Here is a 19797-nt window from a genome sequence, read left to right as displayed (position 1 = left end):
CTGAAGGCCATCAGGATTGCAAGTGGGCTAAATTCATGATTCTTCTAACACAGCAGCCCTGAGGAAAGTGCTATCAGAGGAAGAGAACACGAGGACCAACAGAAACAAGTGTCAACATTTAGTTTCTTTCCATCCAAACTCTTCTGTCCAAATCTTCTTCTTCCCCCTCTCCCCTGCCCCTGCTGATTTCTGTTATTAAGGAGATGGGTCTCCCCCTTACATGTTTTCTCTGCTTTTGAATTAAAGCTTCACTCTCACCACCATTTCTTTCTTCTTCACCTCATTGTCTGTTGTTCCCCTCAAATTATTGTCCCTTCCATCCTTCTGAAAGTGTCAATCTGCTGGTTTAAGCAAAAGTGACTATGAGCAGTGACTAACAGAGGGAGCCCAGGTTTGCAGGAGCCTCCTTTCCACAGACAGGTACTGCAGAGTGGGAGCTAGGGCACTCTACAAACATGCAGGTTCCCAAGGACTCAGAGGCAGTCATTCTTTGGCAGGGAGCAGGGGGAGGGCTGAGTCTAGGAAGTCCCTCCACTCCTGAGTCAGCCTAGAGAGTAACATGCCGTGAAATCCTAACTCCAAATATGGCTCCCTGAAGTCTTCCACCCCATTCAGCAAGTTACCTTCAACGTGCTTTTCAAGGCCTCTTTTTACCTTAGAGGATGAGAAAATTTTTGTCTCTTGATGTGGATTTGTTATGATGCATGGAACAATTTCCAAAGGTCTCAATCCAGGAGTGATGGAAAACATAAGCACACTCGGTCAGGCCCCATACAAGTTTCCCATGGAGTAAATGGGTTCGTATTGGATGATATCTGCTCCAGGGCAGTGGGATGTGTGCCAAAGGGACTAAATAAATCTGCATTCTTGTGAGTGACGTTAAAGAAGTGCCAAGAAAAAAGCCATGAGGGCAGTGCCAGAATATGGGCCTGGCATGTACAGAGTAGGAATTATTTATGTTACCGTGCCACCCTAACTTGGAAAAAAATTATGCTTGTCTGTTGTCCTTACATGTCCTTAGCATCTTCTCATTGGCTTTGAGATGTATAGAAAGAAACTGTGTAAAGAGATAGGGAACATAGGAACACAGGCTTTAGTCACAAATGAAAACCTACATCATGGTAAACTGTGTAATCAATATTAAGGAAATCACCATTATACCCCTATTCAAGATACACTTCCTATCCCCTCACCAGAAAAGGGAAAATACAATTTCTCCAAACATCCTCTTCTCTGCTCCATTACCTACAGATTTCTGATGCAATAACCTAGTTCTTTTTCAAAATCTACATCTTACAAGCCAGGTACAGGTGACTCATGCCTGTAATCCTAGCTACTTGGGAGGCTAAGATCAGGAGGATTGTTGCATGAGGCCAGCCTGCGCAAAAAGTTCATGAGAATCGCCCCCCTCAACCAATAGCTGGGGTGGTGGCACATGCTTGTCATCCCAGGTATGGCAAGAAATGTAAAATAGGAGAATGGAAATCCAGACAGGTCTGGGCAAAAAGCAATATTCTATCTCCAAAATAACCACAGCACAAAGGGCTGGAGGTATAGGCCAAGTGGTAGAATGCCTGCCTACCAAGTGCAGGACCCCGAATTCAAGCCTCAGTACTGCCAAAAAAATCAACATGTTGGTAATGTTTGGCAAAAACCTCTATCAGAATAAGGTGTTGACAACTGTGACATTTCTGACAAAGAAAAGTGAGGAAATGCTGCACTGACTAAGAATAGAAAGGAAAGCATGTGTGGTGAACACCTGTTTTCAGGAGCTTTGGCAGGTGGCTCCTCACTCACAGTGAGTTATTTCTCTATTTTCAGTGCTCTGCATTGACAATTATGCCGAAGTATCAGAAGATACTTGACTGCTTCTCCTCTCCAGCAGGCAGAGGACAGAGCTCACCCCAGGGATGAGGCGGGTCGCATCTGTGCAAACAACTCCTATTTAGAGAAGGGCCATTGGGCATAGGCTGGTCAGTTTCTTACAAAACATGTTCTTAACCACACACCCCAGCAACTGCATTCCTGGGTGTTAATCCCAGAGAAGTAAGAACTATGTTCACCCAAAAACCCGTACACAAGTGTTCACAGCTTTGCCTATTCTACACACACTGGGACAACCCAGATGTCCTCCAGTGGGCACAGTTAAACTGTGGTACGTCATACAGCAGACACTGCACAAAAAACAGGAGTGAGTTGCTGGTAGGCACATTAGTTGTGTGGGTCTCCAGAGAAGTAAGAGTAAAAAGAGTCACTGTCAGAGACCACAGTGTATGCTTCCATTTATATCACATCCCTGAAATACAAAAATTATAGACAACAACACTTTAGTGGCTGTAGATCTGAGTGATGGTGTGTATCTCTAAAAGGGTAGCATGGTGCTGCAAATCCACACGAGGTCACTTGCAGAGAACTGCACACAGGCTACACACACACAGGAGTGTGTGTCAGACAGGTGAAATCTGAACAAGGTCTGTTGATTGTTCTAAAGTAAGGTTCCTAGTTTCACCATTCTTCTACAGTGATGCAAGACATTACCACAGGGTGACGAGTGGAGCTTGGGGAGGACCTCGCTGAACTGGTCCTATAATTATTTTTTGGTCCTATAATTATTTTAAAATAACCATGTTCATGACAATGTAGGATGAGCTTTGTTACAGAACTTAAAGAAGGCAATAAAATAAATTTTATGTCTATTATTAGTACTGTGACACTTAAAATATTTTCTAGGACAATACAGAAAATACATCAAGACAATAAAATAAATGTGATATCGGGAGGAATATAAATGATTAATTTTTTTTCCGTTGTTTTCTAAATTTCTTTTCCAGAAACTTAAAGCTTCCCAAGATGAGCTGTTTTCTGCATAAGAACAGATAAAACAAAGCCTGCAGCCCACTGGCTGCGTGGGACCCCACGGTTTACCTGCTACTGTCACACCCAGCTGCACTGAAACATATGGAAAGTTTAGACAAAATCCACTGTGACTTTTGAAAAATAAACAAGATTGGATAACATGCTGCAAGGAGAAAAAGGAGCCAATGGAAAAAAATCTGGATTGCATTTGTGGATGCAAAAAATAAAACTACTAACTGGCAAAAAAACAACAGAGTCAATATTTTTAAAGCTATTAAATTTTAATACTCAACATGCAAGATTCCACTTGTGCATCAATTGACAGCATTTCCAATCAGACTTCAGATGGCCAATACAAATCTGTGCAATATGGACAGCAGCAAAAAATTTCTCCAGGGTAGGCAGCCAGGGAACCCAAGGGTTTCTCCTTGGAAGGAGGGCGGGAGTGGTGATATTAGTTTACTGGAAACTGAAAAACAAAACTTTAAAAGTGAATTAGGGACTACGGTCTGCTACTGCCAACTAGACAACTGAATTAAGTATAATAAGTTTATTTCTCTTAAGTAATGTTCTAAGCATGAAAATGAAGGGTGAAAATTTTTCTTAGTACCACAAGCACCATCAATGGTGGTCACTCCTGCACTGCGTGTGCTGGGTTCATAACCCCTGAGCCTCTGAAGGAGGGCTCCATGGGAAAGGGCTGCCGTGTGGAAGCTGAGGCACGGTGAGGTACTGGGGCAGTGAAGAGTGCTCTCTCCCGACTCTCTGGTTCCTGCTATGTTTCCAGGTTCTGCTGGAAGTCGAACACCTCTCTGGTCCCTAGAGGAGATGGCCAATTGGGTTAGCAGCATCGATTGGATTAGCTGTCCCTGCTGTGTACACAAGTTTTCCTATCCCAGTGGTTCTTAAGAAAATAAGCATGGACTTCAGAATGGAGTTTAAATTATTTCAGCAGTAATGTATGAAATTGTTGAAAAATTTTTGGACAAAAACCTCATGCAAAGGAGTTAACTAATTAACCACATCCTTCCTTCCTTTCTTCCCTCCTTCCTTTTTTCCCTCCCTCCCTTCTTTCCTTCCTTCCCTCTTCCTATCTGTTTTTCAACTAAGTTGTTTTACATTTTAAAAGATTATGAAACATTCTGCTAAAAAGAAAAAACTGGATTCAAGCTGCAAGTTTTCCAGTGGCTGCAGTGGCCCCTGTCCCCCTCTCTCCCCCGATCTGCTGACCTCTATTAGTGGCCTGCAGAACTGTCAGAGCTGGGAGCACAAAAAGATAACTCAAATTAAACTCAACTGAAATCCACACACACATCATTCTTTGTTAACATGAACCATAAATTACAGCCTTATTCACAGTCATTGAGTGCAGATGAAGAATTCCAAGCCAGTGACAAATTCACTTACACTGCACAGTGTCCCTCCAAACTGTCTCACAACACAAGTCACTCCTAAGACTAGCATTTCTAGTTATAAGCACCTAGCACTGAAAATCTAAGATCTGAGGTAGGGACCACAAAGAATCTAGCCAAGAAAGCTTTACTATATGACAGAGGATTCCATCTCCCTGTTCTCCTTGCTGTCCTGTCACCTGTGACATGGTTAGGAAGAAGCTGCTTGGCCTGACAAACCCTCCTGGGAGACATTAGGGATATGCATGGATGAAACTCAGCATCGGCTTCCATAGTCATAGAACCCTCCATAGGAAAGGCATTTTGTACTAATGCCTCCTCTCCCTAGCGAAGTGCCTGGCACATACTACTTACTCAGTAAGTATTTGCACAGGGAGCACCACAAACTCTGCAGAATGGTTTAAGATGAGTGCACCACACAGGAGGCCCCTCTCAAAACCTTAGCATGCAGAATTCCTGTGAAGCAAGACTTGCCTGAGATGACACCTATTTATGGCATAAGACACAGACTTTCCACACCCCGGAGGCATTATTTACATTATACATCATTTTTTAGTTCAAGGAAATCATATTACAAAAGTTTTTGAAAACCTGTCCTACTTTGAGGTTTGGCAAAATACTTTGGTCACATGCAATACATTCAGGTTGCATGGAGATCACACACCTTGGCTGGATGAGACTTTGGTGGTGGTGAAGACCCCCACAGCACTGGAGCTGTGGTCATACTGTGCCAAAAGTTAACTATTTATGCTACAAAAAAAGTGGATTGGAAACTTGGCTAGGAAACCTGTCACATGAAGACATGTTAAAAATTTTGCTAGATGATAATTCTATCATTTCCTTCACTGGAAAAAGATCAGATCTGTTTTTGGTGGCAGAGAGTGATGGGCCACCCATCACTTCCCATGACCCCTGACCTGTGGATGCAGGATGGTATCCTGGCAATAGCTGCAGGAGCTCACGATCACATGATCAGTTCTGCAATCAAGCTATGGCATTTGTGCTCAAGGCTCCAGTAACAGTGTAAAATCTGAATGGCTTCACTGTTAACAGCACAGGAGCATGCACTAGTATAATACTGCTAAATTAAAAATTCTCTAAGTAGGCTGAACTCATACCCCAGAGGCATCAAATACTTTGGCCACTTACTCATGTCTATTCATGCTCTGGGTTTAAACCGCTGAATACAAGACACTGCTTAGAAGAAACAAGATTCTTTTAAAAAGAATGGCGGTCACTGGAGCTGCTGGTGAGTAGCCAACATCCTGGCCCAAGCAGGAAGGAACCTCAGTGCTAAGATGGCTAACTGAGGAGTCCTGCTTCTGGTCGCAGCTGTTCCCCTACACGTTCTCTGCTGAGCCAGACTCAGGTCATCAGTCCTCACTCATCGTCATATCCTCACACGTCTGACTCATGCCATTGTTAGAAGACACCATGAATGAGCCAAACACAGAGCACTGCTTTAAATGGACTTGACAGATTTCTGTGTCAGTTACAGGCTAAGACATTAAAAAAAGAAAACCAGTTCGCTATCATCTGTTTTTTAATGTTTCCAAATTGCTCTTCTTTCCTGGAATGACAGCTTGGAATGTTTAGCATGAATCCCTGCTGAGATTTGCATCCGTATTCTTGCATCTTGCACAGAACTTAGCCCTGCTGAAAATGTACTTAGGTCAAAGTCTGCTCCTGGGAAACTCAGATCATATCTTAGAATGGCTTTCACCACAGGCTGCCCAAAGTGGTGGTGGTGGTGGAGGTGGAGGAGGTGGAGGTGGGGTTGGAGGAGGAGGAGGAGGAGGTGGAGGAGGAGGAGGTGGAGGAGGTGGAGGAGGAGGAGGTGGAGGAGGAGGAGGTGGAGGAGGAGGAGGTGGAGGAGGAGGAGGAGGTGGAGGTGGAGGAGGTGGAGGAGGTGGAGGAGGTGGAGGAAGAGGAGGAGGAGGTGGAGGTGGAGGAGGAGGAGGAGGAGGAGGAGGAGGAGGTGTGAGGAGGAGGAGGAAGAGGTGGAGGTGGAGGAGGAGGAGGAGGAGGTGGAGGAGGTGGAGGAGGTGGAGGAGGTGGAGGAGGAGGAGGAGGAGGTGGAGGAGGAGGAGGAGGTGGAGGAGGAGGAGGTGGAGGAGGAGGAGGAGGTGGAGGTGGAGGAGGTGGAGGAGGTGGAGGAAGAGGAGGAGGAGGTGGAGGTGGAGGTGGAGGAGGAGGAGGAGGAGGAGGAGGAGGTGGAGGAGGAGGAGGAGGAGGAGGAGGAGGAGGAGGAGGTGGAGGTGGTGGAGGAAGAGGTGGTGGAGGTGGTTGTGTTGGTGGAGGTTGGGCGTATATCTGGGGAAGAGATGGAATGTTCTAGAGCATTCCTTGGAGTTGCCATCACTGAAGCATGGATACAGTTCATAATTTCAACTTTCAGTCTCTTATTCCCTCAGGGTGACATATTTTCCTCAATATATTTTGAACTTTAAAAATAATTATTACCCAGGAAATTACTACTAATAACTTTTCCCTTAATTAAGAAAGTGACAAATTTTCATCAGATTGTGCAAATTTTGACTTCAGTTTCAACCCTTATGACTGATGTTCCCTGACTGCCAGGCTGGTTTTATGAAGCTGATGTGCCATCCAGCTTAACCTGCATTGTGCACACCAAATGCAAAGAATTAACAAGTGAACTAGGACCTGCCACTGAATGGCAACCCCACAGGAATTCCTGTTCCACTTCTACTCCGCTTCCCAACTACGGACGTGCATCCTGTCTGGGGGAGGCAGAGATGGATGTCCTTAGCAACAACCACCTAAGTCACCAGGCCTAAGGTGATGTGAAAAATGGACATACTATGCCCGTGGGATAAGGATGCCATTCCAACACAGTCTTTCTCCCACTGCGCTTCAGCCTGAAAGGATGTGGACTCACCCCAGAGGTTCGTCAGGGCGTAAGCACAGCCAACACACCTCCTGAGGGTCTGCAAACTGCCCAGCCTTCCATTCTGGGGATTGTGACTGAGATTCTGACAGAGCTTAGCACTCAATGTTCAGCCTGTGACTCCAGTGAAAGCCTTAGAAATACACAGATCACATGTGTGCCCAGCCCACCACTGAAGAAGGTCATGAGCTTTACAAAGATAAATTGGTAATTGACAAAACCTGCTATGGAAAAGACTCAGGGAATTATTGCTTAAACTTTTTCCCTATGGAACTATAAGAATGCTGTGCAAGTGACAGCAGAAATTGTCCATTCACAAAATACTATGGAAACATTACTGATTCCTCTATGGATTTGGGCTCAAATATACCAGAACAGGTGGAATCAGAACATGCACTTAAGCAGACATGTTGCTTTTTTCCCAGGTGTGTGGCAGATTCTAAGGTGAGGCCCCTCCAGGGTCATACCTTTGGGGAGAACTCATCCTCTCTACTGTTAGTGTCTGAGAGATATTTATTCTGAAAGAGGACTAAGCGTCACCATAGAGCAAGGGCTTGCTTCACCACAGAGTGACAGCAACCTTCCTTCTCCTCCCCCCCAGCTGTGTCCCCTCATCATACAACATCAGAAGCCTTGCTTGTAGGAGAGACCACTGGAGAAAGGAAAGAGATCAGAGAATGCAGCCTCCAGATCACAGGCGATGGGGTTCCCTAGGACATGGCCACTGCTAAGTGGGGGCTCTGGGAGGCAAACTCAGTGAGGGCTGGGACTCAGTCTGGAAATCTCAGTGGGGAAAGAGGTGATTTCCAACCCTTTTTCTCCCATGGATACCAGAGCGCTCCTTGTCTGGTCTGTTGGGGAGGCAGAGGGCAGCCTGCTCCTGGACCAGTCTCCACTTCTTCCAAGCTCCAGGTCAACAAGAAGCTAGGAGAAGCCTCTCTGCTGCAGGAGACCTTTCAGTTCCCAAGTCGCCACGTGGCTCCCCTTGCCTGGGTCTGGAAAGTGTCAGGGGTCTCCAGCCTCACCCACCAGGTGCTGAATTCATCCACACCAACTCCCAGTTAGAGCTGCTATGCTTTCATTTTTGTGGCCTGTGTGTCCCTGATTGTTTTCCTCTCACACCTGACATCATGGGAGTAACTCAAAAACATGCACACATGCTGATCTCTACCTTTGAGTCAATCAGTCTTCACATACTCACCCTTCATCCCACAAAGAGGCCAAGGCCCTGAGGGACATGTGGCTGAGGACCACCTAGCCCTGGGAAGACGATGGAGCCCCCATATCCCACAGGAATGAAGACCAGTAAGTTCAGCCCAGAGCACACCCAGGCAGGGGTGAGGGACACGCAGCATGCTCACACAAGTGTGCCAAACAACACAAGCCTTCCTCTGCAATCAGAGCGACAGCTTCAAAAGAGAATCCGAAGTAACTGTTCTCACGTGTCTGAACTGAGCAGTGTTATTCTAGGGAGAGTATCTGTAGTCTCCCAGTGAGTCTCACCAAAAACCATACCAAAGCACCACAAAATCTTCTCAGGGCACTCTGTATAAAACTACACTCCTCACCAAGGTAAATCTATAAGGGTGCTAGGGGCTAGTGTGCTAAGTGTCCACTCACTTCCACATATTCTCAAATAGGCAAATCAGAACATGCACCTGCCATCACACAGAGCCCCTGGAGCACCAGTGCCTGCGGTCACTTCCCATCTCACTGCAGCGCACACTCCTCCAGCATGAGTGGGCAGGGGTGGTCATTCTTTCCAGGCACAGCTGCAGAGACTCAAAACACACAGAGCAACATGGGTCTAGTCCTGCTGCTGCGTCCCCGCAGGTGCTCCTGCTCAGGTGCTCAGACCACTGGGCAACTGATTGTTGTCCCACCGAGCAGCACCCCACACTCAGCAATGTCTCAGTTCCTAACTACTGAAGTTTTGTTTATAGAGATGGAGGGAAAATGACTGGATTAAATTATTCCAGTGTCTCCTCTTCCAGACTCCTAGTGGAGCAATTTGGTCACCTGAGTTGAAAGGAGGGAAGTCAGCTTTTATGTTTCTGGATCTCTACATTCTGAAAAAGGAAACAAAAAGTTTTAAGAAAGTATTATACTGTGTATTAGACTCATAGAAATAATTGGGATGTATTACAAGAAAGTGAAGTTGTTCCCAAATATAAAGAGGTCAAAATAAAACTTCCAATTGTTCTTTTTTTTTTTTTTTTTTTGTGGTACTGGGGTCTTCACATTAACCCACTCCACTAGCCCATTTTTTGGTGATGGGTTTTTTTCAAGATAGAGTCTCGCAAACTATTTGCTCGGGCTGGCTTTGAGCCACAACTCTCCTGATCTCTGCCTTTTGAGTAGCCAGGATTACAGGCATGAGCCACCGGCGCCCAGCAGGCAAACTTCCAATCCTTGTCTCTGAGCTATCGGTCACTCTGTGGAGCCTCCTATTTTTAGTAACAACCTGCAAAACGCTGTACCCCAAATTCACTATCCACACAGAAGGACTGCTCCACAGCACGTTAGTCAGGGTTGCTCAGAGAAACAAAATCAATAGGAAGGAGAAGGAGACTGACAGAGGGACTGAGAGAGACTGAGAGAGCCGGGCCTGGGCGGTTTCAGTGTGGGAACACCGTGCCTGAGCTGCTCTGCACCGTTAAAGGAAAAGGCTGTCCAAGGAGCTGGGAGGCCCTGTGAGGCAGCAGGTGAGCCGAGGAGCCGGGAAGGCCACACAGCAGCAGGAGGAGGAGGCCTTTGCTGGTCAAGCGCTTTCTGTGAGGCAGGCCGCAGGAGGCCCACAGCACACCGAGCTCACAGTGTTGGGGTATGTGAGGAAAAGGGTGTGTCTTGATTGGTCCAGCCGGGAACATCATTTTTGCCATTTAAAAACAAAGGCTTATGGGCTGCTGCTATTCAGAACCTCACTGTGCTCCAGTCCTCCGTGAGGTCTGGGTAGGAGAGAAGCTTCTGGAACTGGCAGTGATGTTCTAAGCACTACCGGGGGAGGAGTCCAGGAGAGAAAAAGACTTTGCTGTTTCCTTTTCAACACGTGGGGTGGGAGGTGTGTAACGCTGGAGAGACATGCAGGTGAAGTTCATTGACTTGTCTTACTTTTCAACTGTGTGTCCGCCAAACACGAGAGCCTTCAATCACTTCCTCAATGCGGAAATCACACTGTTGGAACAGACAGCAAAGACCCCGGGAAGAACCACAAGCGTTTTTACTACTAATGAATAACTGATAGTGACACTGCTGTAAAGAACTATAACACGCATCTAGCAGTGTCACTGGGGCAAACTTCTTAGCCCAGTGAGGTGTCCTTCCTGAGACTCATCCCCTTCACCAATCTGCACGTAAGCAACTCGTGCCCCGCACTTAAAGCACACTCTAATGCAGACACCGGTCAGTAGGAGAAAAAGGTTCGACTTATCCACCTTAAAAAACCACCAGGCACAAAGCTGACGCCCCCAACCTGCAAAGGTGTTCCACCTTCATCTGCAGACCATCCCTGCAGCCTCAGAGGACGAGGACCCATGTTCCCCCAAGATCCGAGCCCGAACTGAGTCTCACTCATTCCATCCCTGGCATCAGCCCTCCACGGGGCCCACCCTCATACGCTTTCCCTCGCCTCTGTCCCTCCAGGTAGAAATAATCTGTCCAACTTGCTTCCCATTAACCTGGTACACACTTGTTCTTTCCTGGCTCGGCTACATTTCCCCAAGATCGAGTCAGTCCTCTGCTGTCCGTGGCCACTGTCTAACGCTGCGGTCTGCCTCAGGCTGGAAACTGACCTTCACGTTCCCAGCTCCTTGTGAGAGTCACTTGTCCACACCTGCGAGTCACCCTTCACCTAACCTCATCAATATGCCCCAATGGGAAGGAAATGTGACTTTTAGGAAGGCTAAAAAGGCAGACTGATCCTTGAGTTCAAGTTGCTGTCACAGCTGTGATGTAACCACTACCTTGAGCTAAAACCTCAGCAGTCTGTCTATGAAGTGTTTGAGAGAGTGGGTCTGAGAAACCAAAGGAATGTGATGACTGGTGCACTCTTGGCAGCCTGCAGAAGCTACGGTCATAACAGCGGTGTGTGCGGCAACTTCCACATGATGGCTGGCACCGTCAAGATGTCCTGCAAATGTCGTGTACTGCATCTTTAGAGCACCCAAGAGAATACCGCTGCTGCCCACATGTGCAGATCTGGACAGGAGGGCCCATGGTGGCCTCATGTGGCCAGTTATTAGCTTTTGCCCAAGGTGGGAGGGCTGAGAGGCTGATGCAGCAGGCCTGTGGGGTGTGGGTGCCCAGTGTGCTTCCTGAGTCCTTAGAGAAGGACTGAGACTCTTACAGCACACAGAATAGGCAGCTTGAGCCAAAGTCTTCATGCTTCAAAGCAAAAGACACTCTCAGCTGACATCTGACAGGCACACCCCAGGCCAGATCACTTATCTCCTTGTACCTATCTCCCAGTGACTGGGTGGAATAATTACAGTCCCTGCATCACTGAGCCCGGGCCCAGAGATGGCACCCAGTGCTGATATATTACCATTATGCATCCATGTCTACATATGTACTTTGTGCACAGATATGCCCAGATAGAGCCATGGCAACGGGTCTAACAAATCTCTCTCAAGAGAACGTCCTCAGGTGTTCACACTCTGGCGAGGTACACAGGTACACAAAGACAATTTCCAGTGCTATTCACCACACTGTTGGAATCCTTCCTGAGTCTGCCCTGGGTTGGGGGGTTGGGGTCCACACAGATGGCATGTTCCTGCCTCCAGGCTCAATGTAGAGAACAGAGACATGGTACACATGATAGTGCAGTATTTCAGGAAGTAGCCTCAGGAGGGACTCATCCACTGGCTGCCTTGTGGAAATCCCCTGAGGGGGCTGTAAAGGGGATTCATATTTCTGGCTGGGTCTAGGAGGGCTTTGTGTGCTCATAATTGAACCTGATTGCCAGGGAGACCTCCAGAAACTGTGGTGGGCCACAAGGACACTGGGATGCGCCTGTAGAACTGCAAGCATTAAGTCTGGGAGCCCAGTTGGGCCTGGAGTGCAGTGGGGATGAGGAGGCAGAGGGTCCCGTTGGGGAAGGAAGATGGAGGTGGGCAAGGAGCAGCACAAAGGTGGCAATTAAACAACACCCAGGGTCCTGAGGGCCCTGAGTGCAGGAAACACACTTCCTTCATATTTTGGTTGTAATTTTCCCCCAAAGCAGGGATGCAGAACAGGACTACAGGGGAACTTCCATGAACGCCAGCCAAGAAGCACTTGGTGTGGGCCACAGGGGACCTGAATTTTCTGACCTGCCTTTCCTTGAGATTCAGTTTTTCCCAGCTTTTCTCCCCCAAGCCCCTGGGCCAATGTCTTCTGTGGGATTCCTTTCCCCTATGGCTGCTTTTTCCCTCCTCAAGATCCCAGACGCCCCTCCTCAAGATCCCAGACGCCCCTCCTCTGGGCCTTCAGGCCCTAGACTCACTGTACGCCCAGCCCTGCCCAGTGCTCTGCCCTCTTCTCCTGCCCAGGCTACCTGGCTGCCTGGTGGACAGGACCTGGCCCTGGCCCCAGCCCTCCCCACACAGAAGTCCTGACTCCAGACAAACAAAGACCTCCAAGCTCAGGCAGAGGCACCGTGGACCAGGTATTTGGATAAAAGGAAGTGATGCCATTATGAAAAATGCAAACCAATTTAAATGTTTTAGCAATGTGATGAGTTGGTTTTATGGGCTGTACTTTTAGAAATTCTTAAAATAATATTTATAATACTTCTTATAATATTGTTTCCACAAAGTGTTTGCAGTGTTTTAACAACCAATTGACACATGAACCTCACCTATTTGTGAATTATGAGTTTTCAACATATAAGTGGGGATGGGACAAAGAAGAGACCATCCTTTTCTGTTTCTCAACATGACAGATGACAAAGTTTGGGGCTGCCTGCAGGTTGGTCCCTGCTCTGAACAATGAACCATGCTCAGGGCTCTGCGGTTCTTTTTGATCCTGAGGAAGCTGACCTAGTTAGAGAAGTGGCCTAGCGACGTTGCCCAGGAAAGGCACAGTCCATTTAGGAAGCCGTCAGGCCTGCCTTACCACCCTTCCCTCTCAGGTCTCATTATGCAAACCTCTCCCATAACAGGACCACAAGTTGGCTGTGACATCCCACACATCTAATCGCCCCCATGCTTTTGCCTCATTGTCAGTGACAGTCACAGCTCCCACCAGTAGGGTTCCGAGTCCCAGACTAACTCTGAGAGACATTGGATAGGATGGGGGCCTTGCCTCTCCCTCCTCAGCTCCCCACAGAATATGTCACCAGCAAGAGACCCGGGATACACCTGAATACCCCATACTGACATAGCACCAATACTCACAGGAGCTTTGGTCCATGTATCTCACCACCCATGCAGACACTGGCTGTCTGCCCCACGCCTTCCCTGGCTTCTTGTCTCTGTCTCATCTCCAATTTTAAAGACTTCCAAAGGAAATGAAAATAAGATCTGACAAACGTCTACATACATTTTTAGGGCCTTCTTTTGGGCCTCTCTTGAATCTGTTCTTTAATTTGAAGTGTTTTGATTATTTTCTTTCTGTTGTGGGCGTTCTCATTCTGACACTGAAAACTGGCCATTTTTCTGCTACACAAATGGCAGGGTCTGGATAGATAGGAAGTCCACAGAAGAAGGTTTCTGCATGTCCACCTGAGGTCACTGAAGAAGGCCACATGCTGGAGTGTCTCTCACAGAGCCAGACCCTTTCCTCCTAGCCAGAGATACCTCCTTTGACATGGTTCTGTAGTGATGGGTCCTAGTCTGCTGGAGAGGGTGGAGGGGTCCCTTTGCCCATTTGAGCCGCCTATGGGGGCATAAGACTGTCATCAGAGGTGTCACTTTAATGACCTTAGAGGCTTTCACTCAGTTCTACCAGGCTTCGACAAATGAGAGGGGCAGGGTCCGCAGCCACTCGCCCTTTGCCTGTTGAGTTCCACCCGGAGCTCTGTGAGGCCAGCAGCATGGGACTAGTTTAATGCCTCTCAAAGGATCCTTCACATAACCTCTAACATTAAAATGAGACTTTGCAAAAACCTTACTAAGGGTACCTTTTATGTCTACTGTATGAAACTGTTTTAAACAACGGGGACGTGGTAAAGAGAACCCAACTTTATTCCAACGTTAAAATTAATCTAAGCAGTGAATCTCTGCTAACAGTTAACATGGGCTTCATAACAGATTCAACATTCCACCATCACAGCAGGCCTGTAGGAGGGGCAGGCGTGGAGCAACGTGGGCTAGGGGCTCCCCCCAGCACCTTGTCCTCCAGTCATGTAATGCACAGTCAATTCCAGATCATTTAGCCACAGTGGAGAGAGGCTCCTCACGAAAGCTGAAGGATGGCCACGACAGTGAGGAAAAAGTGCTTCTGTGCTGTACTTTTGTCCTCTCCCTGCTTTCCCCAGGAGGCAGGTGGCTCATGTATGTCCTTGGCCCATTGTTGCTTGGGATCCAAAGGCCTTCACTATAATGTGGTGGTGCCCTTGGCCCTGACTGTCCACTAGGCCCTCCTGAGTGGCCACGGGCTTGCTGTCCCTGGATGCCGAGCTGTCATGCTGGTAACGATGGCTCCACAAGAAGCACCCTGGCCCATCACCAAGCACCCAATGCCCTCAGCCAGCCCAACATCCTCACTGTGCTGAAGTCTCGCAGCAGATGCAGCTGGTCCCAGATGAGTTAGACTCTAATCAGCCACTGCCACCATGAGCCACAGGGCTGTCTGGCCATCCCTCAGGACCACCCCAGACAGTTGTGGGCAGACTGCAGGAAGCCCAGCATGACTAGGCCAAAGTTCTGACTCCAGGCAGAGAGCCTTGAGGTGTGTGCTCTGAACTGGGCACTGGCTCATGCAGCTAGGGGTCACTGCAGTCTGTTCCAAGAGACATGAAGCTTGCAGCCAGCTGCAGCTGGCAATGCCAGATAGGGACATCACCAGGAGGACAGTCTAAAGAAACAAAATGCCCTGCTGTTGGCTGTAAAATGACCAGGCAGCTCTGACAACTTGTCTCAAGAGACACATGGAACTTGGGATAGGCTAGGGACAAAGGATGAGAAGGGTGTCACATAAATCTAGACTAGATCATGGTGTTGACCTGCAGAGGTGGCTCTGTGGCATGTGACAGTTTACAATGTCTCAGGGGTGTGCGCAGGTTGAGTATGGACTTACCCTGGGCTCCTGGCAGCCAGTGTTCTAGGCCTCATTACCACTTACTTGTGCTAGTGAGGACACTGACCTCCTTATGACTGGCCTGTCCTGGGAGGGACCTACATCAATGTCATTTCCAGACTGTACCATGAAAAGTGCCCCCAGCTACTTCCTGGCATTGCCAAAGGAACCTTTCACACTGTGGGCACTGTCTGTGAGGCACCATCAACCAAGGGCTTCCTCTGTTCATGGTCCATGGCCCAGGGCTACTGACAGAAGACCAACTGAGGCCACTCCTCATACTACTATTGGTGCCAAGAGCTCTGCCTACCTCCGTGTGGCCAAGGCTCTGTTTAGGTGACTCCAAGCCTGACTAGTTAAGGCTGGCCCTTCCTCAGTGAGCACTCCCTGCACTTGCTTGTGTCCAATCTGCCAGGCTTTGGACAGCTCTGACCCTTCACCTGCAAGCCCTCTCCTTTTAAGGAGAGGAGTTCTGTCCACCCCATGGCAGCCCTGAAGCCTCTGGGCAAGAATGATGTCCTCCTTGGAGATGGAGCCAGATGCTGTGTGGGCTGCCCAAATCCCGGAGTACATTCAGTAGACAGACTGTTCCTCAGATCTGAAGGACTTCTAGCCATTCAATTTTATGTGGCAGAAGTAAACGTGAACTGAAGGAACTTGGCCCAAATAGCTGTGGCACAGCAGAGAACAGCTCCTACAATGGGTTAGATGGAGTGACAACTGAGAACCCACCATGGTGTGCTCTTGAGGTAAGTTAGGAAGGTTGGGAACGCCAGGGCCTCTTAATAGTCTTCCACAGATGCAATATACTGCTAAGTGGACTGTGGGTCCATGTCCTTGTGCACATTGACATTCTAGAAGAATTCATGACTGGAGGTCGCACCCCAGGGTGTTCCTACATTGTCCATAGCACTGCCTCACTTCTCTCACAAGCCTCATCCTAACACCATCTTGGTGCTCATCCTCTATCAGGTCCCAGGGATGAGTGATTATCAAGGAGACTGTGACCTGAGGATCAGGCCTGTGACCAAAGCTCAGAGGAACCTGGGGTCACGTAGCAGGAAGCAACAGTAAGGGATGTACAAGCACTCACAAGGGAAATAAGAGCAAGGTGGCCAGGCTAGTCCATTTCCCAGGGCTCAGGTTAGCATAAGAACAGAGACATGGGTAGACTCATCATGGTAGTGGGTTTCTAAGAACATAACTTGTGATCAGGAAACTGGCTTGAATCAGAGACTAATAAGTCAGCAGCAGATTCATCTACTCCCCCTCTGATGTACAGTCACAATGGCACTGAACTTGAGCCTGCGTTAAATAGAGCTGGGCCTGAGATGAACCACACTGAGCCAGTCTGAACTGGGAACCTGCTCAGAGGAAGTCTGCAGTGTTCCCATGAGCACACAGTGTCTCAGGCCAGCAGTATGTGGGAAATTTGAGTTATCATGGATGATGGGAGAGAGATGCAACCTCCCATCTTACTTTGTAGTTCTTAAAGCTCTGAATTAAAGCACTGACAATTGTCACTTGAAGGAAATTCGGGAAGCTGCTCACATAAACCTGAGCAGGAGCCTCTACAGCATCGGCTGCTCTGGAACGAGTGTACCCGCTCTGAGGCCCCAGAGCTCTGGGCACGCGAGTGTAAGGACGCCTCTGTGTCTGCCACGTCTGAGCACTATGGCAGTGAGGCCCACAGTCTCTGCTTCACAGGGCTCTCCATGGAGGCCCTCAGTCCCTCTGGAAAGAGCAGGACTCAGCACACCATATGCCCCACCAACAAGGGGCACAGAGTGACCCTTCACCACTCAACAAATCGAGATACCACTGGAAATTAACGTCAACAATAAGGTCTTCATGTTTGTGAATTTCATGTGCAAAAACAAAAACAAGCTGAGCCCTCCGAATTACAGCACTCACAAAGATACATAAAATTACCAACATCACTTAACATTCTCCTACAAACCCTGGAAAATGAAGTGAGCAAAGAATGGTAATAAGAACTATAAATACAGCTTGGAGGAGGCATGCTTGCATACTAAGAGCATAAACCAAAATAAATACATTAGGTCTAATAATAAAGGATAGGATACAAAATACATGCACAAATCAGTTCCATTCTCATAAACCAAAATTAGCAAGACAGCAAATTCAATAGGGAAACAGAAACATAGGGATAAATATTAAATATATACTCCTAAATATTTAATAGTGAAGATTAAAATATTAAAATGACAACAAAAGGGCATACAGAAAAGCAGACTGAAATGTCAGAGTTACACGGGTGGACAAGAATACTTGGAAAGCTGTGCTGGAAGACTGTTGGTTCTTTACAAGGTAACAAGAGTTTAATCCAGGTTATGTTCAAATTCTAAGTGCTTCCTCAGGAATTTTAAAATGAAAAATTTTTTTTTGAAACTTAACATGAAATAATGAAGAGCAGCATAGGCGTTTGGGGAAAATAGAGATCATATAAGGGAAGCCACACTGTCAGATCCTAAACTACACAGTGGATGTGGAATGACAGCAGTGTGCTCAGATGCAGTGACTGCTGGGTGGCTGAGGTGGCCAAGCCCTCAGCAGATTGAGGGGCAAAAGAGGTTAGCCCACCATAAAGGAGCCAGTGAGCAGGGCAGGGTGGGACCAGGCAGCAGGACACCAGTGGATGCCCTTGTCTGATGGAAAATCAAGGCTACCTCCAGGTGACCTCAGGTATCAAACATCTTCCAGTTGGTTTAGTGATAAATCCTCACACACATGACATGGAAAACTAGAAAAATGTAAACAAAGATGTCACTGCTTTCAGAATAGGAAAGAATTCAGTCAAAGGGTGGCATGCAGGCAGAAAGATCTTAACTATTGAGAAAGTTCTAACCTTCAGGAGCTTATAAACAAAATGGAAAGGTCAATGAAAACAGGGAAAATGTCTGGAACTCAAAAAAATGTGTGTGTTCCATGTGCATGAGCTCCTATATGTGTCTCTGTGTGCGTTCCCACTCTGCTCACGGAAGAGAGCCCAATGGAACCAACAGATATTTTTACATGTGAGAAAATTAAATATCTAAAAAAAATTGTAAAAGTAATTTCCCCAGTAATCAAAAAATAAAATTAAGAAGTAGATGAAAAAGTGTTTTCTGCTATCCACTGAACCAAGATGTTGAGAATGAGAATATATCCATGTTTGCCAAATTACAGGGCAGTGATAACTTGCTGGGAGTGCCGGTGTAAGCACAGGTTAGGCCACCCTGGAAAGCAAACCCTCCACAAAACCTCAGTCCAGAAACAACTGATTGCACTTTCTGGATTTCTGGAAAAAAACTACAGCTAGGCACAAATATTCCATGAAAGTGCCACCTCAGCATTATTTATAATGAGGGACACTAGGGGGTAAAGTTTTCTGTGTCATTTAAATAAATTAAGGACATGCAATAAAACTCACTTATGGTAATATTTAATGACACAGGAATATACTTATAAGATTTTTTTTAAAGAACATAAAATTCTTTGTTCAGATTTATGTTAATTTTATTACAAAGTTCCTTAATAGGTACAAATTGAAGAAAGAACAAAAATATTCCAAGATATTAAAGGTTTATATTTGAGTGTTGAGAGATTTATGAGGGAGTCTGATTTTCTTTACAGTTTTCTGATTCAAAGAGCTGATACAGTATCTCCAACATATCAGTTACTCAATAAATATTGGTGAAAAGAATAAAACTATTTCCAACATAAGCATATGTAATTACTAATTTTATATTAATAATAAAAATGATTCAAAACAAAAATGAACTAAAAATCACTAGTTTAGGCAATCTTCCTCAGCAGCAGATGTGGTAGCTAGTGGCCTGTGGGCATGTCACCTCTCCCAGAAGCAGTACAGGTGGCAGGCGACACACAGCTCATCAACCAACACTGTGTCTCTAAGCAGAGACACTGCCTTTCTCAGCGCATGTTGCCAATGCTTTCTTGCTCACAGGCCCTGCTGTCTCCACTTGGTGGCATGTCCTGGTGACAGGAGGCCAAACTGTCCATACCTGGACCTGAAGGCCCTTCCATTCCTCCTGTTGCTCCCCCGTCCCAGGGGGAGTAGGGTTTGCTAACGAGGAGGAACAAAGCCCACGTCACTGGTCGCTGCACTCTTTACCTTCCTGCAGGGCACAAGGTGGGCAGCGGCTCCCATGCCCTCCATGTCCCGAGAAGCCATCATGGCTGGGTCTCACTGCCGCCCTGCTGTGTGGGACACTGAGGGAAAATCTGGGAATGCAGCTCATGAGGCCTGGCTTTGTGGAACCCATGCATAGTCAGAGAAGCAGGACATGCAGGGGGAGAGGCTACCTTGCAGGCATGGCCCCTCAGCTCTCACCATGGGGACAGTGGTGACCAGGATCCCTCCTTTTTTGGGTGTAGGTG

At 47.2% G+C, this 19797-nt stretch overlaps 1 protein-coding gene across 6 annotated transcripts in view; it reads right to left on the bottom strand.

Annotated features, from left to right (window-relative positions):
* Window positions 1–19797, bottom strand: part of Rps6ka2 (ribosomal protein S6 kinase A2) — a 319159-nt gene that overhangs the window by 88478 nt on the left and 210884 nt on the right. The window lies entirely within an intron of this gene.

The sequence above is a fragment of the Castor canadensis genome, chromosome 1 (assembly GCF_047511655.1).
Source record: "Castor canadensis chromosome 1, mCasCan1.hap1v2, whole genome shotgun sequence".
NCBI classification, from domain to species: Eukaryota; Metazoa; Chordata; class Mammalia; order Rodentia; family Castoridae; genus Castor; species Castor canadensis.
This window is presented reverse-complemented; position numbering and strand designations above follow the sequence as displayed.